The sequence below is a fragment of the Sminthopsis crassicaudata genome, chromosome 4 (genome assembly GCF_048593235.1).
Source record: "Sminthopsis crassicaudata isolate SCR6 chromosome 4, ASM4859323v1, whole genome shotgun sequence".
Taxonomy (NCBI): domain Eukaryota; kingdom Metazoa; phylum Chordata; class Mammalia; order Dasyuromorphia; family Dasyuridae; genus Sminthopsis; species Sminthopsis crassicaudata.
Window position 1 is genome coordinate 236,274,942 of NC_133620.1, and position 7,892 is coordinate 236,282,833.

Genomic DNA, 7,892 nt, shown 5'->3' on the forward strand with positions numbered 1-7,892 from the left:
ATCTTGAAAAAACTAAGGTTAATGTGAAACTAGCAACCATTTACTGAAGCTTCATAAGATGCTGGATACATAAGTTGAAAGTTACAAAGTAGTGCCTAGTATTAACTATCAGATACCAAATAAATTAAAATAACATTCCTCTCATTCTTCTTTGTGATTTAGAGATTGCTTTCAAATTTTGAATGCAGTGCCAAGGATTTGTTTGCAAGTGAGATAAGTAAAGTTTTGGTAAATAATAAAATAAATAAATACAAAACCAAATAAATAAATTTGGTAAATAAATTGTAAAGATCTGCCTGTCCTCCTTTCTTTTAGTCTCATATTTAGAATATTTTCTGAAATAAATTTTTATTGATAATGATTGTTTTAAATGCAGAGAAGTTTTCCACCAGAACATAAATCAAACAGATGTAGAGGTTTTGGCCATATAGTATAAGAAAAGATAAAAATATAAAATTAACTAAGGTCTTATATGCTTTCTTCTGCCCCTGCAATGAGAATGACAGAAAGATAGAAAAGAGAACAACTGAGAATCAAACAGCTCAAAGATCATCACAATAAAACAGTATAGTTGTTAGTACTCCAAATATATCTTTGTCCAAAGTAAAGAGTTTAATGCACTGCTGGAGTGATTTAACCACATCACATTGAATTGGATCAATACTTTGAATCAAGTCAGAAGATAAGAAGACAATGCATCTAAATTGAAGGATAGGTCACAACTTTTTTTTTTTTTTTTTTTCCCCAAAGGGATCAATAAATGAGTATTTAGAATTGTGTACTAAAACAGTCACCTGAGTGAAGTTTTCAGCTGATTCATATTAGGACAGAGTCAGAACTGATTACATTGACCAAGATCTCCAATAATTACAGTTGCACTTTCACACCAACTAGAGTTGAAGAAGGATTTATTCTTTGTTTTAACTTGGATAGCCTATTTGTGAGATGGGGGTATTCCCAGAATGTGCATATACTCAGAATGATCAAGCTCCTTGCTTTACTTTCATGGATGATAATGTGCTACACATCAAATTCTATTTGCACTACAAGTATATGCTTCACTAAGGCTGTCATGGAGTGTCATACACCTTTCTTTTTAATGATTGTTTCATTCAAGAGATTCCCTAAAATATACAAGTACTTCTCTTGATTTTGTGCTTAATCCTTTGCTCCTCATAAGAAATTGAAGGTGGGGAGGCTTAATAGATAAGATATTGGTGCCTCCTGAAAAAGGAACTGCTTGATGATTTGTTTTGCTCTGTGGAGCAGTACAGGAAATAGCCATGGTCGTCACAAGCTGTGAGACAGAGAACTGGTACCCAAGGAAATGAAAACAAACAAACATATATATATATATATATTAGAACTGTTATTATCTGTATTTACAATAGAGATACTCCATGACAGATAGCAGCATTCAAAGTTCTCTTTTTATTTATCTTACCTTACATCTGCTGAACAAAACCAGTGTGTAGACATCAGAGGCTTGTTTTAATAACAGTATTGCCTAAAATTAAATTCTTGACATACCAATCATTCTTTGAAGCATTATCATTTTTCATATGAAACATTTGGAAATGATTTTAATGAATGTTTTAAACTGACTTATCTGCTTTATTTTTGTGGTGAAGAAAGTATTTCAATTATCATTTAAAAAAAAGAAACTTTATAAGGGATTGGGAGGGGCACTTTAATCAAGAAAGACATTGGTCGATTTTTATTTTTTGACTACTGAAGAAGAAGACCTAAAGGATTTTAGAGAAGGAAATTAATTAGTTAATAGCTGGGAGAATGAGAAACTACATTTCCCCCTTTCAGAGGAGGGAAAACTTAAAAGGATTTACTTTTTAAAGTGGAAAACAATACAAGTCAGCTAAAAGAAAAAGTGGTACAGTGGATAGAATGTTAACACCTGAAGTGAGAAAGATTCTTCTTGAGTTCAAATATGTTCTTAAATACTTCCTAGTTGTGTGATTCTGGGAAAATCATTTAACTGTGTTTGCCTCATTTTCTTCATTTCTAAAATATTTTTTTCAAATAGTTTACATAGCATTGGAGTTAGTTGTTCTTTAAATGTTTGGTAGAATTCACCTGTAAATCCATCTGGTCCTGGGGACTTTTTCTTAGGAAGTTGGTTAATAGCTTGGTCTATTTCTTTTTCTGAGATAGGACTATTTAGACTACTTACTTCTTCCTCTGTTAATCTGGGCAAGCTATATTTTTGAAGGTATTCTTTCATTTCATTTAAGTTATCGAATTTATCGCATAAAGTTGAGCAAAGTAGCTCCTAACTATTGTTCTAATTTCCTCTTCATTAGTGGTGAGTTCTCCCTTTTCATTTTCAAGAGTAGCAATTTGCTTTTTCTCTTTCCTTTTTTTAATCAGGTTTACTAAGGGTTTGTCTATTTTGTTGGTTTTTTCATAGAACCAACTCTTAGTTTTATTAATTAATTCAATAGTTTTTTTTACTTTCAATTTTATTAATCTCACCTTTTATTTTTTGAATTTCAAGTTTTGTGTTTGTCTAGGGTTTTTTAATTTGTTTCTTTTCTAGCAATTTTAGGTGTAAGCCCAATTCGTTGGCCCTCTCTTTCTCTATTTTATGCAAGTAGGCCTGTAGAGATATAAAACTTCCCCTTATTACTGCTTTGGCTGTATCCCACACATTTTGGTATGATGTCTCATTATTGTCATTTTCTTGGGTGAAGTTATTAATTATGTCTATGATTTGCTGTTTTACCCAATCATTCTTTAGTATAAGATTATTTAGTTTCCAATTATTTTTTGGTCTATTTTCCCCTGGCTTTTTATTAAATGTTATTTTGATTGCATTATGGTCTGAAAAGGATGCATTTACTATTTCTGCCTTACTGCATTTGATTTTGAGGTTTTTATGCCCTAGTATATGATCAATTTTTGTATAGGTTTCATGAACTGCTGAGAAGAAAATATACTCCTTTCTGTCTCCATTTAGCTTTCGCCAAAGATCTATCATATCAAACTTTTCTAGTATTCTATTTACCTCTTTGACTTCTTTCTTATTTATTTTGTGGTTTGATTTATCTAATTTTGAGAGTGCAAGGTTAAGATCTCCCACTATTTTAGTTTTGCTATCTATTTCCTCTTGCAGCTCTCTTAATTTCTCTTTTAAGAATTTAGATGCATCACCACTTAGTGCATATATGTTTAATATTGATACTGCTTCATTATTGATGCTGCCCTTTAGCAAGATATAATGCCCTTCCTTATCTATTTTAATTAGATCAATTTTTGTTTTTGCTTGATCTGAGATGAGGATGGCTACTCCTGCTTTTTTGGTTTTGCCTGAAGCATAATAGATTCTGCTCCACCCTTTTACTTTTAGTTTGAATGTCTCACCCAGTTTCAGGTGTGTTTCCTGTAAACAACATATAGTAGGATTCTGACTTTTAATCCAGTCTGCTAACTGCTTCCTCTTTATGAGGCAGTTTGCCCCATTCACATTTATGGTTAGAAGGACTAATTCTATATTGCTTGCCATCCTATTAACCCCTGCTTACGCTTTTCCCCTCTCCTTCCCTCTTACCCCCCTACCCAGTATTAAACTTGTGAACACCACTTGCTTTTCACAGCCCTCCCTTTTTAGGATCCCTCCCCCACCTTAAAGTTCCTCCCCTTATTTTACCCCTTTTCCTCGAAATTTCTGTATTCCCTTCCCCTTAGCTTACTCCTTCCCTTTCACTTTTCAATGAAGTGGAAGAAGTTTCACCATAAATCGAATATGCCTATTGATACACACTATGTTCATCTCCCTCCTTTCTTTCTCTCAGATATAATAGGTTACCTTTGCCTCTTCATGAGATGTAGTACCACCACTTTACACTTTTTTATGATATAATTTCCTTTCCACCTCTAGTTTCTAAGACAAATTGAACATATTTTCTTACATATTTTTTGGCAGAAGTTCTGTATTTGAAGATCAAACCTTTTATGTAGGTCTGGTTTTTTCATCAAAAATAGATGGAATTCATTTATTTCGTTAAATGTCCATCTTCTTCCCTGGAAAACGATGCTCATTCTTGCTGGGTAAGTTATTCTTGGCTGCATACCAAGTTCCTTAGCCTTTTGGAATATCATGTTCCAGGCCCTTCGTTCTTTTAATGTGGACACTGCTAGATCCTGGGTTATCCTTATTGTGTATCCTCCATATCTGAATTGCTTTTTTTCTAGCAGCTTCCATTATCTTTTCCTTTGTCTGATGGTTCTTGAACTTGGCCACTATATTTCTTGGCGTTTTCATTTTAGGGTCCCTTTCAGTAGGTGATCAATGAATTTTTTCAATGTCTATTTTACCCTCTGTTTCCAAAACATCTGGGCAGTTCTCTTTGATAATTTCCTCAAAAATGGTGTCCAAGCTCTTTTTTTCCTCACATTTTTTAGGGAGTCCGATTATTCTCAAATTGTCTCTCCTGGATCTGTTTTCCAGGTCTGTTGTCTTTCTAATAAGGTACTTGACATTCTTTTCAATTGTTTCATTTCTCTGGTTTTGCTTGACTACCTCTTGGTTTCTCCTTGAGTCATTCATTTCTACTTGTTCCAGTCTAATTTTCAATGATGTATTTTCTTCACTCACTTTTTTTTATATCTCTTTGTAATTGTCCAATTGAATTTTTATCTTCTATGGAATTTTTTTCCATTTTATTTTTTAGAGAGCTGTTTTCTTTTTCCAGGTCACTAATCCTGTTTTCCTTGGATTTGTTTACCTTTTCCAGCTCACTAATCTTGTTTCTCAATGATTTGATTTCTTTATCCACTCTGTCTTTGAATGCATGGGATGACTTCTCCAGGCTCTCTTGCCAAGCTTCCCTTTCCTTTTCCCATTTCTCCTCTAGCTCTCTTATGAGAGCCTTTTTGATTTCCTCTATGAGATTGTTTTGTATTGAGGAGCAGCTCATATCCCTCTTAGGGGATTCATCTGGGGACAGTCTGTTTTTAGTCTCCTCAGTGTTTGAAGTCTGCTCTCTCTCCATTCAAAAGCTGTCAATGGTTAGAGTCCTTTTGAATTTTTTGTTCATTTTGTCAGAGTAGGAATCGAAGAAAACAAATTGACAAGAGAAACAATTGGTCTGTTTTGCGGGGGATGAGGCTGGATGGTATTAATGGGCTTCCTCTACAGACTAGGGGTAGGGCAGCAGAGAGCCACTAACAGAATAGCAATGACTGTACTGAGTCTGTGCTCTGAGGCTCTGAGAAAGTGCTGAATCAGTCCAGATGGGGGTTGGGGGTGGCCGGGTTCTGAGAGACCCTGGCTTTCTGGGGTTTTAATCTTCACTTCCGGTGTTTACATCCTCTCCACTGATCCTAGCTTGCTGCCAAGATGGAGTATCCACACTGGGGAAAAAGTCTTTTTGCAGAAACGGCAGAGATCATACCCCTCCCCCTCTGGTCTGAGCTGTGTGAGCTGCCTGTCTTGCTCTGGCTGCCTGCCCTCAGTCTGTGCCCAGTCTGATTGACCCTCCCCCGAGCAAACACAGACCTTTTCTGGAGACTTTCAAGGATGTCTTCTCTTGGTGATTATTTGTGGATTTCTTTCTGGGTCAAGCATTAAGTCTGAGGCTTGTCATGAAGTAAGTTCTGAGAGAAAACAAGGAGCTCAAGCAGCTGTCTGCCTCCATGCTGCCATCTTGGCCAGAAGTCCTTTCATTTCTAAAATAAACTGAAGAAGGAAATGACAAACCATTTCAGTATCTTCACCAAGAAATCCAAAATGGAGCCACAAAGAGTTAGACATTACTGAACAACAGCAAAAATAAGAGGAATGCCAAAATTGAGCTAAGATAAGCACAAAATAATTAATTTAGAAAGAAAAGGAAGTAGGAAGGCATGTTTGGTATTTTAACTCAAATATATGTTAACTTTCCAAACAAATTCCAGATTATAAGGAATCAAATGAATAACCCAGTTTAATATAGATGGACAGATAAATAGTATTTTACTAAATATAAACCATCATTAAGAATTTTTAGATGAAATTCTTTTGGTCCTTACCAAAGGAAAATTATCCAGATAAATAGCAATGCACTACATGACGATATAAACCTAACTATGTCCCAAGATCTCCTTTTCTACTTTGATACCAATTTAAATAAGATTTTGCAAAAAGAAATTCAGCTTCACCTAGTTCCAACTTTCTATAACTAATGGTTATAAATGCACTTAAAATTCTTAATGCTCAAAGCCTAATTAACCTATTATGATCATAGGTTTTGGTAAAATAAACAATATCTGAGACATATTAAAAAAAATAAAGTGAATCATGTGGTAATGGAACACTTCAAGAAGTTAAAGGAATGAGAGACATGAAAGGTAGCCTTTCTTCATAGATAAGTGTAGAAAGAAGAGAGTTAGTTGGAATTCAATGAAGAGACCTTTAGAAGAGGCAGAATCTTCCAATATGGGAACTGTACTTATTAGTATGTACCTTTTACCATGCCAGTTGATGTTGGCATGAAAGAAGACTTATGGTTCCAGCCTTCATACTTGAGCTGATCCTGAAGGCTGAGCAATCAGGACAGGAAATGCTACTCTGTCAAAATCTCTGTCACTGAACTCAGAGAGCTTTAAAGACAGATGACAGGAATCTTGCTGAGAGGTTGGCATGGCTTTGGTGAGGCTGCTGCCACCCCTGGGAGCAACTTGTCCTTCTCCATACCCAGTCCCAGCCCACTGACATAAAGTAGCTCAGAGGACATATCATGGATCTCATGGTTCCGTGGGCTTCGTGGCAATCAATTCTTCTGTGAGATGGATGAAGACTATATCCAAGATAAGTTCAACCACAATGGCTCAACAAACAAGTGTCCCATTATAGATAGGTATTAGACATGATCCTCAATTTGGAATCTGATGAGGAATTGGAGAACAACTGCAACCAGAGTGAATTGATTGAGTAGGCAGCAGAGAATGATATGGATTATTCATGCCTGCTGCATCCTTACAAACCGTGGCATGGCCCAGGTGTTGGAAAAATATCAGCAGGGAGACTTTGGCTATTATCTCCATGTATATTGTGAAAATCAGCCCATATTGCCCATTGGCCTATCACACATACCAGGTGAGACCATGGAGAAGCTGTACTGCCCTAAGTGCATCGATGCTTACACCTCCAAGTCAGCCAGGCCAGGCACTACCACACAGGTGGTGCATACTTTTGCAATGGATTTCCCCACATGCATCCTTCCCTTCCCCCCCAAACCTCAGTCTGTGATATCATTCCCCCTTCCCCAGTACACACACCTTTCCAGATCCCCTAAGGATTTTTAGTTTAAATTAAGAAGTCATTATTGTGATGGTGTGGTGGGAGTATGAAATAAAGTAGAGGAAAAGGCAAAAAATAAAAAGAAAGAAAGAAAAAAAAGAGAGATAATAGGAGTTGGGACCACTGTCTTCTGGGATGCCAACTAAAGTTAAGCTGACATGTGTTGATCAGATCCAAAGAGCATTTGAGACTCTGACAAATTAGTACAGTTGGGTAATAATCAGGCTAATTTTTGCTGAAATTTGCAGTGTTTTTACATGAGTTTCCTTGAATGAAACCAAAATCTGGGAAAAGTAGTAGCAGAATACCACATATATTGATTAGGCTCAATAGATCTATATCTATTGATATAAATATAAGGATGCAATATTCCCTTCAGAGTTGCACAGGGCCTAGTCCTAATTTAAAGTCTCAGTTAAGGAATAAAGACTGGAAAAATGAGTAAATAAAAGTAAGAGTTAAAATTAAGACACAGAATCAGTAGAACAGAACAATTTCACAGCACTACAAGCAATGCCTAAGAGAAAAACTCACTTCATATAAAAGGTTAATAAAAATTCTTGAAAGAAAACAAATACAATCTAAAATCATATTA

At 35.7% G+C, this 7,892-nt stretch overlaps 1 pseudogene; it reads left to right on the plus strand.

Moving 5' to 3' along the window:
* LOC141540717 (casein kinase II subunit beta pseudogene) overlaps positions 1 to 7,292 on the plus strand; it is a 107,956-nt pseudogene extending 100,664 nt beyond the window's left edge.
* Positions 7,293 to 7,892: the final 600 nt, after the last annotated feature.